Genomic DNA, 16,966 nt, shown 5'->3' with positions numbered 1-16,966 from the left:
AGCGGGAGGAGAGGGACGGGGGAGCGAGATCCCAATCCGCAGCCGAGTTCACAGCGCAGCCTGCCGGGAGGAGCGCCGGCTCTCCTGTCTGTTCCGAGCTGCAGCAGCCGCTGCTACTGCTCGCCGCCTGGCTGCTCCGGGCTCCCCATCACAGCCGACGCCGACGCACGGCCAAGCCCCTCTCCCATCTCCCCCTCGCGCTTCTCTCTCGCAGTCTCCTCCTCCCAAACCGCGAGCGAAAAGGGCGAGGGGGAGAGGAGTCTCGGCGTCCGGGATGACTAGCGATCTCGGAGCGTGGCGCAGGGGGAGAGGGGGAGCGCGGGAGGGGGCGGTGGGGGAGGCGCGGCGAGCTGGAGGGCATTCCCGGCGCCAGGCCTGGAAGCTGTACTAATTTTAGAGCTCGAGTCTTCCCTCAGCCCTCTGGGGCTCTAGGATAACACCAACGTGCTTTCCTGCCGCGGAGAGAGCGTGGTGCTTGCTGGCTTGGGAGAGCTTTCGCACACTGCGTTCGGTCTCACCCGCACCACAGCCCCGTGCAGGTAAAGAACGCGTTACTCTCCTGGGACAGAGAGGAAACTGAGGCACATCGAGATTAACATGGTTTATCTAACGTCCCAAGGCTAGTTTGCAGTGTGAAGATTAAACCAGCAAATGCCGTGCCTCTGGACTAAAAATGTGCCTCCCAGTGAGGGCTCCTACGACTTTCCTAAACATTGAGATCCTGGGGTCATCCGATTACCTTGTGGAGGAGGGAACTAGACTAAGCAGCTAACGTGGTGCAGTCTCTTCATTCTTGACCTACCCCCAATATGTTTTAAACATTTTTTGCCTTAATGGGGGAGAGGGACTGTGAAGGGGTGGATGATTGATTTGGAGCTTGATGATTGCGACTCCACCCTGTCAGCTCTCCTGGTCACTTCTGCAGCACCCACCTAAGTCCCAGGACCCCCTGACTGCACTCCCTCCATTCCCACACTGCCCCGGTGGAGAGGGGACTCCACTCGTTCCCTGCTCTGTGTATCCTCACACTTTTGTCTTTCTTTTCCTCCCAGCAGAGAAGAACCTTAACCCTCCCTACTCGCCACCTACACACACACACACACACACACACACACACACACACACACACAGAGTGAGAGAGAGAGAGAGCAACTCACATCTGTCTCTAAGGCAAGCGCAGCTGGCGCATGTCCTCCTATGCTTTCTGTCGGGCACTTTCTCCCCAACTCTGCCATTGGCACCAGGAGAAAAGGGATCCCAGGACTGCAGATCTCTTCCCCAGAGGAAATCGTTACTTTTTTTTGAAACATGACATTCTCTTTGGAGAGCGAAGTAGGGCTGCTTCTAGAGGGCTATGTGCTCAATCACTAGAGCAAGCGCTTTAAAAAGCCGATTGAGTTTACCTTTCTGGCCTTCGCGCTCCCAGCCTGGGACCTCTGCCCTGTTCACAGCTACACAAAGGCCTCGCCACGCCCCACGGGTGGAAAGTTCCCCTTGAAAGCCTCCAGCAACCTCGCTGCCTTGACTGCCACATAAAGCACCCGGCATGCTCTGGTCATTCCGCCCTGAGAGTTTAATGTGAATACTAAGGAACACTGACAGCTCCTCATACATCAGCTAATTCGGGGGTAATAAGCATGATGTTACCAAGGGCTTCATTGTCACGGAAGGCCAGAAGATAGGTCTGGAGTGAAGGAAACCACTAACAGTAGGGCTAGGAAAACTTACCTGCTTTCCAAACTGTTAGCATCTGATTAATTTTATTCTGATTTTAGTTTTATTCAGCAGCTTTCTAAGGCACTAAAAGTTTACTGTCATATAAATATGTCCCTGGCATGGCATTTTCCTTGTGACAGACAGAATGCAGCTAACTTTGCATCAAAGGTTTTAATGAATCAATGTATTTCCCACCTGAGTGCTTCTAGGGATATGCTGAAACGAGTTGGCTCCTGCAACCAGGCACTTTGGGTAGAGTCGGCTGGTGGTGGTTTGGCCACTGGGATGCTCAAGGAAGAAGTGCTGGCAGAGAGGCAAGGCATCTTCTACCTTCTGCCTGGGAAGACTGCCAGGTGAGTGGAGGAGTGGCCACTTCTGCTGCTGGTGTAGCTCTTGGATTTCAGCTTCTCCAAATGTTCTTTAATGCCTCAGAGGTGCCTTACAGATAAGTACAGAAATCTGTCTAAATTTCAGCCTCCCCATCCCTAGGCAGTACATACATAATAAAGTAAACAGTCTCTACTCCCAGGGCTGACATAAGCCATTATAGCCTGTGGGTAAGAGACTTCCTGCAAAAATAGTAGAATGGTTTATCTAATGGGACACTCCTCTGGTCATTTCAGATTTGCATATCATTTACTATTCATTGTGCTAATAATTCTGATTGTATAAGAAGACTGTATTTTTTTTAAAGGGCCGGCCAGACACCGTGGCTCATGCCTGGAATCCTAGCACTTTGGGAGGCCAAGGCTGGATGACCACTTGGAGCCAGGAGTTCAAGACCAGCCTAGGCAACATATCAAGACTCCACCTCCTCAAAAAATTAAAATTAGGCAAGTGTAGTGTCTACATACAGTGTCTCATGGCTATAGACCCAGCTACTTGGGAGGCTGAAGCAGGAGGATCACTTGAGCCCAGGAGTTTCAGGTTATAGTGAGCTATGATAGCCCCATTACAATCCAGTCTGGCTGATGGATTAAGACTCTTTCTTTTAAAAAAAGGTGATATGGGTTGGGAAGGGGTGCTACTGTGTGTCAGTACAGTGGAAGGCACAGAGTTGAAAAAACAGTGAGCTTTATGAGAGTCAAGAATCTGTCATATTTTACATTTCTATCCCTGCATAAAGCCTGGCACACTCAATAAATATTAGTACATATTCAATAAATATTCAAAGAATTAACAAGTGGTGAAAACTTGAAAATCTTCTATCAGACCCAATGATTATGGTATGTAGGACATTGAAGTCCTCATAGGAAAGGAACTTATAAAACAAAAAATTGCAAATCTATGATAAAATCGCATTACTTGCCATATATCACGGCCTCCATATACCACTTCAAATCATCTGGGCCTTACCTGTTGCTTTAAGCCACTGCAGGAGCAACCAGTTCTAAGTAGTCTCCAACCTGTCTAAGTAGCTTCAGACAGGTACAATCTGAAAGTGCTTTGCTCTAGGTTTCCCTTGCATCTTACCCCCACTCAGGGCTTTTTGGGTGAAGTTACAATGTGAACCAAAACCTAGAAGCATGAGAGATTAAAGAGCCTATGGTGGGAGCCCATGGATAAATACTCCTCTCTCCAACTGCAAGGAAAAGATTCAGAAATGTGTTCCATGGAGCTTCTCAGATGGTCTTTGCTAAACAAAGCAGACATTCTCCCGAAGCAATGGCCAGCTTGATAACACATCCTTGTACTGGCACTCCAACCTTCCCTAGTTCTCCCCATCTGCTCCTCACATGCTTCCTGGGATCACACTTCCCAATAAAATATTTTCAGCACGTCCTTGTATCATGCTCTATATTCTGGCAATCTTAGGCTAAAACACCTACGACCAATGCTAAATACTTACATCAAGGAACGGACAAATGATTTTTCAAACTGCCCTATGAAGATTTTACTTTTTCAAATGTGTACCCAAGGTCACCTGTTTTGGGGACCCGTTGTACAACTAGAAGTTTTCTGAGTTAATTTCAACTTAGACTGCAAGGTTTATTAAAGAGTAAGTAATTAAATTATGCTAATTTGGAATTTACATATATGTAATTAAAACTCAAAACAGTAACTACAGGAATTTTTTAGAACTTAAACCAAAATGATCTTGTTACGGAGGAATATTTTATCACTGACATTTTTTAGAATTGTAGCTACAAAGTAATACTAAAAAAACAGACTGATTTTCTTTTTAAATTCTCTACAGATAGTGCTCCCACCCACCCCTTTGCCTGCTTGCTGTGCAGACCTCTTCTATTAGCCCACCCTTGGTACACCACTAATTGTACTTGCAGGTGGCCTTCTTTGCCACTCAACTATCCTAAGGCTGATCAATTTCAATTCCTCTTATTTTGGAACAGCAACCAAACTAAACCTGGACACACTGAATTACTCTATTTTCAGCAAGCAAATTGTCCTAATAACTGTCTTTATCCTTTGGGAAACTCCTTCTATGCCCCTGTTTTGGCTACTGCTCTTTCTTCTCTTTGGTGCACAGAGAATAATAAACATAATGTCAGAGACTCATTTTTAACACATCTGTAATTCTATGTTCTTTAGGCCTCTCCTTTTTCTCTTTCTTACTCATTTGTTCATTCACTCACCCATTCATCCATTCAAAAATTATTTTTGAGCAGCTGTGTACTTGGCTCTCTGCTAAGTGCTGGGGATATAATGATTAGCAAAAACTGATGAGATATCTACCCTCATAGATCTTTGGACCAGTGGAGAAGTCATTAATGGAATGACCAAACAAAGAAAAGCAAAAGTGAGAAGGGTTACAAATGGATGATTCAAGTGGTTTAGTTAGTACCACTGCCATTCCAGTGAGGGGGAATTTTTATTCCTCTCTTTACTTTATTTACAAGCTAAAGTTCTACAAGAACCATGACTAATGAGCATAAAGGACATATAGTGTTACACCTGTTATATGTTTTGACATAATGTTGTAAATAAGGGCAAATGTTATCAGGTACCAATGTATGAATAGTACCAGGATCCCACTTCATCACCTTTAGCAAAACTTTCATCTACGTTCTTGGCCTCTAATTAAACCTGCTTTTCTTCAAGTGTATTGAGGATGGAATATTAGAGTTTTCCATTCAAAACCTCTGTTTTAATCTTACATGTAATTTATTAGTTTTTATTGGTGTCCCTATATTTTACTATAATAGATAAGTTATATTATGAATGAAATATGCTTATATGGACTAGTGTACTTTGATTTCCATTTATAACATATTTCTGGGGCAAAAGCATTCCAAGTTTAAAACAAGTGGCTTGCAGACTTTTGAAACATGACTTGTTTACAAATGAAGATGTTTCTTTACCAATCAAAGGGAAAGTTGTAATCTAAAAGTGACGTAATAATTTATTATAGGTGTATTAGTCCATTTTCACATTGCTATAGGGAACTGACTGAGACTGGGTAATTTATAAAGGAAAGAGGCTTAATTGACTCATGGTTCTGCATGGCTGGGAAGGCCTCAGGAAACTCATAATCGTGGCAGAAGGCAAGGGGAAGCAAGGCATGTTCTTCATAAGGCAGCAGGAGGGAGAATGAATGCAGAAGGAACTGCCAAACACTTGAAAAACTGTCAGATCTCGTGAGAACTCATTATCACGAGAACACCATGGGGGAAACTGCCCCCATGATCCAATTACCACCACTTCATCTCTCCCTTGACATGTGGGGATTATAGGGGTTATAAATCAGATGAGATTTGGGTGGGGACACAAAACCACTAACCATATCAATAGGTACCATAAAGTCTTAGAGTTAGAAAGGAAGATAAAGCTTATCTATCTATTTAACTGCCTTTTGATTTGCCTATATCATAGCTGCTATTTCTTTTCTCTAGTTACTTCTCTAGTCCACCTCCAAAAATAATCTAGGCATAGAATGAAGACTTTTGTCTTCTTGCTAAAAGGAAAAAAATACACAATCTTCTTCCTCATTGGTTTACTAAAGAAGAAAAGAAAAACTGGAAAGAAATACATCTCAACTAAGGAGTCCCAAAACCAAAGAGAAGGAAAAAAGCCTTACCACAATGTTGGTGAGTAAATTATAGCAATTTGTTTTTTATCTGATCTTAATTAAAGCAGTGAAGTACTATTAAGAATAAATGTTGGCATATTGCCTCAAATTAAGGAACATGGACATCCTTTTCATTTTGAATTCATGAAAAGCGCTATTTACTCTTATTTTTGAATACTTTGGCTAAACAAGTTAATACTCATTTCTTTTCACCAGGGCAAATGTTAGCTATGAATGTCAATGTAATTTTTCAAAAGTGAATTGCATCAAACTATTTGCATAACAAAAAATCACTGCAGAACAAGTACCTTGCTGTCTGCAGTTGTTTGTCAAAAAGAAACTGCAAGAACATCTATTTTCTTTCCTTTCTTTTTTCTTTCTTTCTTTCTTTTCTTTTTTTTTTTGGACACAGAGTCTCCTGGCTCCTTTTTGTATTTTTAGTAGAGTTGGGGTTTTGCCATGTTGGCTAAGGTGATCTGGAACTTCTGACCTCAGTTGATCTGCCCACCTTGGCCTCCCAAAATGTGAGAATACAGGTGTGAGTCACTGCACCTGGCCCTCATTGTCTACTTTCAAAGCTGATAACTTTGTTCACCTGTAAATAATTAGTTACCAAATATGGTTGCTTTTCAGTAAAGTGAAACAGCTACTGATAATGAGGAAGTAGCGGGTTCAAGGAGTTGATAATAGGATTCAGTTTTTTTCCCCTTCAAAATTTGCTTTTCTAAATTTCAATCAAACTCTTCAACAATACTACCTTTATTTTCAGTTCTTTGCTACCCTGCCAGGCCTAGGAAATTTTCTGGTGACTGCCAGTCTGTGTCTAGTTTCCGTGTTCTCATTGGCAATTGGTCTGTACCTCTGTGATACCACTTCTCACACAGCCTCATCCTCATCTTGTTTTTGTGTCTCCAGCGACTAGGAACCTCTTTAGGATAAAGGGTGATCTTTTATCTCTGTGTTAGCAAGGTGAGCTTCACATGGTGAGTGCTCAACAAAATGTTTGCTTGTTGAATGAATAAATATTAACCAATCTTATATATTTGGGTTTTCAAGAGATCAGAGAAAGTGAGGTTATCATACGTCTACACTGTCTTACATTTCTCTAGAGGGAAGCCTAAGTCAGTGATTCTCAAAATGTACTGCCTGGACCAGCAACATCTGCATCAATTAGAACTTGTTAGAAATCTGCAAAATTACAACTTGTTAGAAATGCAAATTCCCAGGCCCCAGGCTTAGTGATGCAGACATTCTGGGGGTGCAGCCTAGCAGTTTGCATTCCAACAAGATCTCCTAGTGCTTCTGATACATACTCAAATTTGAGAACCACTAACCTAGATCTTCCCACTCCTAACATGCACACACTGCTCACAGTTCAGTGTAAACCCAGGTGGACCCTGATCCCATGTCTTCAAAAATGGAAGTACCATACTTCTTTAACCCAACTTTTAAATCTATGCAAAGAAAGTCGTTAGTTAACCTAATTTGGCAAAAACTCCAAATTATCCTCATTGCTCCCCGATGGTGAGGTGTTTGGGTTTGAATTGCCAAATAATTGCTTCAATTAGCCAATTCATTTTGCTTAGGTAGGCACAGCTGGAGGTAATAGCATCCACTGTCTCCTAAAGGTGTTCCACCCTCTTCCCCTCAGGTTGAAGCCAACTACAGACCTGCTGAGGAGGGGGAATTAACCACTTGGCGAGAGGACAGAACCAGTATCCTCACCTATTTGGCCACGTTAACTGTTTTCTTTCTTTTACATCCTGGTTATTTTGATTTTATGCTACTAAGGTCTGGCCTGTGATTCACAGAGGGAAGTGCTTCCCCATATAGTCAAGCACACTTGGGGAGCATCTCCCCATAGTTGGAATCATAATAGAAGAAGGGAAGTAACTGGAGGTAGTTCTGCTGTCTATTGTCTCAGCTGCTTTGATTTTCCTGGTAAGTAACATTTTGCATGAATGTGAACTGGAATTAAAGTTTGTGCACCTTTTGAATGTTATTGCCATCATAGTTACAGGGACACACTTTATTTTTGAAACCCTGGGATGAGAATTTTGAGGCAAGTAATTACAAGCAATCCTTGTTGATGTTAAGAAATAATCAGATTACTTACAAGGATTATGCACCTTGAAAAATAAAATAATGCTTCAGGAGCTACTGACATAGAAAGTATTTTCATTTTCTTCAAGTTGCACCTAAAAGCAGTAACTTTTTTTTTTTTTTAGCCGTGCTTCAAGTATTACTTTCCATTAAATATTTGAAACCTGGTACCAATAACTTTTTGTTTGCCTTTAAGACAAAATTGACTCACTTGATAGAGTCTTCTATCTTTCAGAGTTGGAAGGCTTAGGTGAAGAAATGTCTGAAGAAAATTTCATTTCTCAGCACATATTTCTGAACTTGTTTGGGAGTGACAGTAATGGCATTACAAGGTATTGAAGTGGTGTTCCTGGAAGCTAGTAGAGAGGTCAGAGCAGTGTGAAAATTTCCAGCAAATCTGTCAAGCATCCTGCAGCTCTGGAACGTAGCACAGAGTGTTTTCATTAGTGGTCAGAGTCAAGAAAGATGGTCAAGTCCCGATACTGACATTTAGAGATCACACACATCATTGATGTTTAGTGTTTTTTAGCTGGGACATGTGTCCAGTGGAACATTCTGAGTGGACATGCATATTTTAGCCCTTTATGGTTAAAATATTTGAAAGCTATGGGAAATTCAGGAAACATTAGGTTTTAGTTACTGTAAATTTAGATGTTACTTATGGCAGAGGAGTTTTAAAAACTAATATTCTAATAACCTGGGAATAATCCACTCAGTAAGAGCCAGGATGGAAAACAAACCCACTACTTTTATTCATTTCTTAGCCCATTTATTTACTTGTGCAAGCATAAGTGCATCACACAAACACTCCTGAGTGTTTATTATATGCCAGAAGCAGAGAGCCTAGAGGTCAACATGACAGCTCCTGTCTCAAGGAGCTTTCATTCTTCTCTAGTTGCTTCTACTTACTTCCATTGTACCCTGGAAAACAAGTCAATAGTAATTGTAATTTAGTGTAACACGTATACTTGCTTCCTTTCCAGAGTGGCTATCCATTTCAGAATAAATCTTAGCCCCCAACCTGCTTCTATTGTACAGAGAAAAAGAAACGATTGTTTTTAAGTGAACAACTATTTGAAGAATATTTCCAGAGCAGCTTCTAGGAGCTCAAATCTTTGTCTCTGCTCCACACGGTGTAGAGACCCCAGTCTGGTTTCTCAATAGTTCCCAGGAGATTGTTCCAAATAGTAGGTTTTTGTTTTTGTTTTTGTTTTGTTTTTTTGGAACAACTGAATTCTTTCGAGAATAGGAATAGCTGCTGATGGGAGATTGCTCCGTATAAATCATTATCTTAGCCGGGCGCGGTGGCTCAAGCCTGTAATCCCAGTACTTTGGGAGGCCGAGACGGGTGGATCACGAGGTTAGGAGATCGAGACCATCCTGGCTAACACGGTGAAACCCCGTCTCTACTAAAAAATACAAAAAACAAAAACAAAAACAAAAAAAAACTAGGCGCCTGTAGTCCCAGCTACTCGGGAGGCTGAGGCAGGAGAATGGCGTAAACCCGGGAGGCGGAGCTTGCAGTGAGCTGAGATCCGGCCAAGGCACTCCAGCCCGGGCGACAGAGCGAGACTCCGTCTCAAAACAAAAACAAAAAACAAACAAACAAAAAATCATTATCTTACCGTAAAAGGATTCGAAACAGCCCTTTTCAGAATGGACTTAGGCAGCTTTGTATTTATTTATTTTGGTGGTATGTGCCTGTGCAGGAAGGAGATAGATAGCTTCTCTCCTACCTCCACTCTAACATGGTACACATTTTGTCAGATAAATGAGCATTTCCCTTAAAACTGATTGATTTGGAAGGAACGGTAGTGTTTAGTCTGAATGATACTTCCAAGCTAAGAAGTGTATCATTGTGTTTTTTTTGCATGAACAAGGGTTAATAAATAATAATCTTTCCTAATTCTTGCTTTTCACAGTGCCAGTCTCTAATTGACTTGGCATTTTGGGTAGAGCTTGATCATGTTCCCGTTGAAGTCACTGAGAATCTTCATCAGCAATCTTGCAGTAATCTTGCAGCAAAATCTGCCACTCAAAACTTCGTGGCTCTTGAATAGAGCCAGTTTGAAATCTTGGCCAGGATCTTTGAACTCCAGCCCAGCCAGGCTGATGTGACTCTGGATTTATCTCTCAGCAGGATGTCTTCCAGAATTGGCAGTCTCTGTCATTCGACAGAGACACACAAGGATCCTGCCAGCAGCAAAGGGCAAGGAGCAAAGAAAGAGGAAAAGGAAGGGACATTTTACAGTATCAAGATATTAGTGTTTGCACTTTTTTTTTTTTTTGCTCTAAACCAATAATTTCTCTCTCTCTCTCTCTCTCTCTCACACACACACACACACACACACACACATACAAGTTTAACGTATGCCATCTAGCTAGTCTAACCCAAAATGCTTAACTGCATTAATCATTCAACCAATAGCTTTTATATGCTAAATGTAGTGTTTGTCTTTTACAAGTTGATTCTGGCCATGATTACTGCCCTCAGTGTGCTTATACTCTAGTTGTGGAGACAAGTTTTATACTCCTGATGAAGACCAGTAATTGTGAGATATTATCTAATGACCTAAAGAATGGGGCACATAATAACAGATTTGAAATTTCTGCAAAACGAGAAAGTATTACATGCTGGAATAGAAAAGCATCATTGAAGAAGTGCATTGTGGGCTGAATTCTAAAGAATAGGAGGGATTCAGATGGCTGGGCAGAATGAATCAGTCATCTCAAATGACATGGAAAGGGAGAGAGATAGAGGGCAGATGTGCACAAGACCTACTCAAGGAAGAGCAAGAATATTGCATTCGAGCTTTAGTGCAAACTAGTGATGTAAAGACCATATTTCATAGGACCTGGAATGCTAGGCCAGGGAGCTTGAATGTCATCTTAAGGCAGCTGAGAGGCCTCGAGGATTTTCAGTTGAAAAACAAGATAAAGATAGTGTTTTAGGGGACTAATCGTGGTGACATGACCTTTGAAAAGGGAGAAACCTAGAGGTGGGGAAACTGGTAAGAGAAACTAATGCAGGGGATGAGGGCAGGACTTGGGGTTAGATGGATCTGGATTCCAGATTTAGCCCCTCCATTTCTTAGCTAAGTCACATAATCCTTCTGAGTTTCAGGTTTGGATGACAATAATATTTATCCTCTTCTATTGAGAACCTAGGCACTGTTTTAGGCACTGGGGTTATGGAGGTGAGCAAAACAAATAAAGTCCCTTCCCTGAGCTCCAATCCCTGATGGATATAGGAGAATTGGAAGCTAATTAAATGAGCTAATGTATGTGTGTTCCTGATACATAGTAGATGCTCAATAAATGGTAACTAGAAAGTCTACTGTAGTAATAGTCAGGTAATGAAATAGAAAAATTGCAATATGCTTTTCCAAAGCCCTTAGTTGCCAGAGAACAAGCACAGGTTTACATTTCAGGATGTGGATTCCATCCCACTGGCTCTTTCTTGATGCAACTGCTGTCCTTTTGTTCCAGTTGGCTTGGGCTTCAGTAACTTGAACATTTCAATGACTGCATGCACTTAACATTCTTGATGTAAACCCACTGAGTTAGACTTTGGTGATCCAGAACCATTTCCCTTTCTGAGATGCCTGGGTCGTGGAAGTCTCTGTCACAGGTCTTTCCTCTGTCAGAAGCAAAAAGCCTTTCCTTTCCTCAGTCACTCCCACCATGCCCTGCTTTTCACCTGACAAGATGATGAGAACTTGAATTATCTCCTGAACATCTTGGTGCTCAGTGCTCAGGCCAACTCTGCTAAAACATAACCTATCTCTGAAGGATTTGTTCATGATCTGAGCACTTACTTTTTTCTCACCAGACAGTTGACCAAAGGAACCAATAATGTTTGATATCTTTAATATTCTCCCAAGCAATGCCAAGCAAAGTACTGAAACACATTTTGTCTTTATTATACATTAGCAACTATATGATTTGACTTACAGTCTTCCACCTTTTAGTTATTCAACTATGTTTACTGACTGTCCATTAGTGCAGAAAGTTGCTCTGAGCATTAGGACCAGAGGTCTGAAACTAGCAACTGTGCTTCCCAGTGTTGTACCTCAAAAGAAATATTGCTAGCCTAGAAGACAGAAAAAAAGGGTTCTTCCAGCCCCACCCTGACATGGAATCCTGAACAATGCATTTAAACTCACTGTGAAATTGAAACAATATAACAAACAGCTAATATTTATTAAGTTACTTTATGCTTGGCAATGTACTAAGTGCTTTACATGCATTACCTTATTTTATTCTCTACAGCAACCGAGTAAAGTTCATATTATCATTATTCCTTTTGTTTTATACGTGAGACTTGAAATTCCATCCATTGCCCTACCACAAATACAAAAACCAAAGTTGAAACGACACCTCTCTTAATCCAGAACCTGGGGCCTTAACTTCCATTCCCCAGGATTATAATAAACATCTAACTAGTTAATATATATATAAATGCACTTTCAGCTTGTAACAAATATAAAGTGCTCCTTTTTTAACTGTAAAAGAAATAAAAGGTTGTATCTGATTCTTGTTTACTTCTTATTCATGCTTGGCGTGAATAAGTGGATCACTGAGCAGTATTTGTTGGACAAGACATTCGTATACTTGTGCTACCTTATCTGCAGCCTTTACTGACATATCTAATTAATCTCCATGTCCACTGAACTGCCTAAAGCATTGCTATTTACAGAAGGGGAATTTGATATTATTTATGTGTTTAAATGAAGTGTTCTTACCTCTAAAATTCTGTCTGAAGTTTCTTCACAATTTTGAGTACACACATAGATACAAAAGGCTAAACAGTTGTACTTAGCAATTTCTACTCTGTTAAGTGGAGAACCCACCCTACAATACTGTCATAGTGACTGCAGTGGGAAGAGAGCACAAAAATGCTATGGGTGCACTATACAATGCTCATTCTGGGGGGGAATAATAAAGAAAGACATCCCAGAGCAGTTGTTACTAGGAGGATTTTGAACGAAAGGAATGGCAGGTGTCTGTGACTGTCTTACTAGGATAAGATGCACCAACTCTGCTCTCCTGTAAAAGAAAACTTTTACAGTTTCATTCTCTCTTATCTCTCTTTGAGGCCTAACATTGTCAAAATAACAATGAAATATTTCTTTTAAACATTTATGGTTTTTGTCTCTTTTTTTTTAAATAGCCATAAAGTTGTAGACAAGGCATTGAATCAGACTCCTTTTTTGCAGTACGTCAGACCCGCCTGTTTCTTTTCCAGCTGCTGCTGTGCACCAGCTCCCATGACTCCACACAGCCCCAACCTAACAGGGCTTTGCCTCAGGCCAATGGCAAGAGACTCCACCTGGTGTTCATGCATGTGCAACCCAGAAATGCAGGAACACTGGTACTCGGTGGAGTGAATCTTTGTCCAGCAGCAGATGGTTGCCTGTGGATAGTCTCCTTCCGTCTTCCTATGGATGATCTTTTGATTCTGATTATAGAGCTTCCCAGGCAGTCCCATGGCAACCTGCTGGAAAATGCTTTATCGTATTGACTCTCCTTCCTTCCCAGCCTCTCTCCCTTCATCCCCTGCTCCTGCTTCCTTCAACTGTGTTTCCAATCAATTAATGGTGCACATACCCTTTCTCACAGACACTTTCTAGAGGACCCAGGATATGACAAACATTGAGAATAGAAAGTCAACATCTTAGCAACAACTATCCTTAATATGAGGCCTTTATTTTGGACTCATGGATGCCAAACAGGACAAAGAGAAATGTGAAAGTGGACTACCCTAATGCATAAAAATCATGTTTCTGAAGAATATTTAATGAAAACGATCTGGGTTAGTGCTCGTAATATTAAAGATGAATAAAAAGTGGGTCATCTATTTTCTGTGATCTACTTTTATGTAAAATATGTATTTATCTGTATGCAAGAGTGACAGGAAAGAAAAATGCTAAAATGTTAACTGTTGTTATCTCTGAGTGGTACTCTTATGGGTCGTTTTTGTATTTCTCTTTATGCCTTTCTGTAATTTTCCCAGTTATCTATGACCATGTTCTACTTTTAAAATTAGAGAAAAAAAGAATAGCTATTAGTAGTGAACCTAAAGAGTCATTTATTCCTTCCTTTAAGTTTTTTCTTCATAAAATATGTGTTTCTGGCCGATGAAGCCTAGTGCCATTCAGATCTTCGTCTTTTTCACACATCAGGCGTTGGTATGTTTTCTGTTGCAATTCAATTGCCAGCTGAAGCCCAGAGATGGGTTCACACTTCAGGTCTGTGGGAGCTGCCATGGCTGTGAGGCAGAGTGCACATTTACTGGTGGGAGGATGATATTAATGAAATGATGAAGGGGAAGAGCACTGATTGAGTACTGACAGCATAAAGGTGTTGACAGACCACAGAGTTGGACACGGTCTCAGGGTCTAGATTTAATCCACATTTCTAGGAGCCATCCTGACAGCCTTTGGCATCACTGTCAATTGGTGATGATTGATAAAGAGAAACAGGCAGAGAGGCTTTTCTGGTATCCTTTAGCACCGCAATTATTTTACATACGGCTGAATTAGGTGGATGCCCCTAATTGCCTAAGGACAGTGGGAAGATTGTGCCGAACCTGAGAGTATAACTGAAATTCCACCACTTTTACCTCATTGTGATGGAGTAAGCAAAACCTACCTAGGTTTGGCAGAGTCCCTCAGTGTGTTCCTGGGGATATATTATATTCTACCATTATTAGTCCTTATCATTTTGTCTTGAATATCGACTGTTTCCTTCTTTAACCATAAAATAAAAGAAGATTAAAAGACAAGGAGTAAAGAAAAGAGAGAATTTTACTTCAAATACTCTACAGGAACAAGCTATTGCCTGCTGTAAAGAGAGTTAAGGGCTTATGCAATAGGTAACAAATCTATTTAAATATCTATCTTTGTATCTCATGTTACCTTAGATCTATTTGACTGCAAAGTTCATAGGAAGATGGCCCCCAATTCATCACTCCTCTCTATATTTGTTCCCTTTGCCATGTAACTTTATAGTTGCTCCCTCTAAACTTGAGGGCCGTAAGTCTTGCTTTTACTAACGACATATGGTCAGAAGTGATAGCCCTGACTGACTTTCATTTACTCCCCTGTCCTTTTGACACTATCACAAGAACATGCCCCCCACTGGCCCAGTTATCCAAGGAGGATGAGCAATTATTAAAGCTGAGGCTTCTCAGATGAGTGCAGACTAGATTAGATGGGCTTCAGCTGACCTGTAGGTACACAATCAGAAATAATGATTGGTTCTTTCAAGTGGTTATTTGAAGCCACTAAGTTTAGAATGATTAATTGCAGAGCTTTCTCTGTATTGATACAATAGTCTTTCTCTTTCTATATCCTAAATTAATTTCCATTTATTTATGTTGTAAACGTTTTTTTTTTTTTTTTTTTTTAACTAGCAAAATGTTTGGCATGTGATATGTGATTTATTTATAGTGTTCATTTGAATAAATGGTTCCTCACAATCGTTCCCAAGCTACCTTTCCTGGTTTAACTCCCTATTATGACTTGCACTGTATGTCTTTCAAAAAAGGTATGTGGAAGCCCTATCCTTTGGAGCCTCAGAATATAAACGTATTTGAAAGTAGGATCTTTACAGACATCATCAAATTAAAATGAAGTCATCAACATGGACTCTAACAGGACTGGTGTCCTTATAAAGAGGTGAAATTTGGACACAGAGTCATATGTACACATATGGAAGACAAAGTGAAGACACGGAGAAGGTGGCCACATGGCTGTAGTGTTGCACCTACAAGCCACAAAATGCTAAGGTTGCTTCTGGCAACCACTGGAAGCCAGAAAGAGGCAAGGAAGGATTCTTTCCCAGAGCTGTCAGGAAGAGCATGATCCTGTCAATCTTGATTTTGGATGTCTAGCCTCCAGAACTGTGAAAAAATAAATTTCTGTTGTTTGAAGCCACCCAGTTTTTGGTACTTCATTATGGCAGATACAAGAAACTAATACACTTCACAATTCTTCTTCTTATCTGAGTCATGCCAAGCCCCTCCCACAGCCATTTACTTAATCCTACAGGCCCTTATACATACAATCTGCCTTTTCTGGAAATATTTTCTATTTTTTTTCTTTAGCTATGTAACTTCCTATTCAATTTCCAAAACACCACAGAAAGCTTATCTCCTCTGAGATGCCTGATCCAAATATCACAGGCAGGGTTAATTTCTCCTTCTGTGTTTTCCCCTGTGCTTCAGTAAATAAACCTGAGTATTTGTCACATGTATTATATATAGTATTCATCACATTGTACTACAAGTAACTGCTTGGATGCCTTTTTTCCCCGCAAGACTATAAACTCTTGGAGGGCAAGAACTGTGATTATTTATTTCTACTTATATCCTTTATTTCTACTATTTGGCTGATATAGGCCCTTGAGAAATGCTTGCTGACTGACCAAAGAGGTTTGAAGGATGAGGCGTTGTTTTGGAAATAAAGACCTGAGATGTGGACAGAAGATAGCTTGTTGGTGGCAAGAGGGCACTGGGGTCTGTGAGAAGGTATTACATGGTGATGGGAGAGGTGGGCTGGAAGGAGAGTGTGCATAGCTACTTAAGCTCATTCTGGAGGGAGAGCCCAATTCTCTCCACAGCGAAGATGCAAGATAAGGATACTTCTGGTTTGAGTCTACATATTTAACATCTGCTTATCATCTTTGAAAGCTCATAAACTTAAAGAAAAAGAATGAATAGAGCTGGAAGCCTCCTCTAACCACTCCACTTTGAGCCCTCATTTTGGAATGTTAGATCTTTTTGAGAAATAAGTAAATGAGCAGTGCCTTTGAAGCCAGGGAGACTTAGGTTGAAATTTCCCTTGTTCCACGTGCTTAGTGTGTGACCTTTGGAAAGTTCTTTTACCTCTCTAAGACTTTGTTCCTCAGTTAGAAAAATGGAAGTGATGCTTTCTGCTTTATAAGGCTGTTATAAGGATCAGATAATACACACTATCTGAAAAAGATTGGTGCATAGTATGTGTTCTGAACTGTCAACTTCCTTGCTTTAGGCCTAATCAATTGATAATTCAGCCCAGAATGGGAATGTTGCCTCTTTTGCAACACAGACAAGTGATTAAAGGATTCTGATCTTCA

The 16,966-nt window shown here is 40.9% G+C and overlaps 1 long non-coding RNA gene across 3 annotated transcripts; it reads left to right on the top strand.

Annotated features, from left to right (window-relative positions):
* Nucleotides 1-339: 339 nt before the first annotated feature.
* On the top strand, nucleotides 340-15,786 carry LOC103248224 (uncharacterized). Of its 3 annotated transcripts, none has more exons than XR_012094388.1 (4): nucleotides 340-2,069; nucleotides 2,411-5,762; nucleotides 7,395-7,684; nucleotides 15,398-15,786. It is a non-coding gene; the product is annotated as an uncharacterized lncRNA (long non-coding RNA). The 3 variants fall into 3 exon arrangements; XR_503180.3 differs by having other exon boundaries at nucleotides 9,769-15,786; XR_012094387.1 differs by having other exon boundaries at nucleotides 6,659-7,684; nucleotides 9,769-15,786.
* Nucleotides 15,787-16,966: the final 1,180 nt, after the last annotated feature.

Source organism: Chlorocebus sabaeus, chromosome 1, assembly GCF_047675955.1.
Source record: "Chlorocebus sabaeus isolate Y175 chromosome 1, mChlSab1.0.hap1, whole genome shotgun sequence".
In the NCBI taxonomy this organism is placed as follows: Eukaryota; Metazoa; Chordata; class Mammalia; order Primates; family Cercopithecidae; genus Chlorocebus; species Chlorocebus sabaeus.
This window is presented reverse-complemented; position numbering and strand designations above follow the sequence as displayed.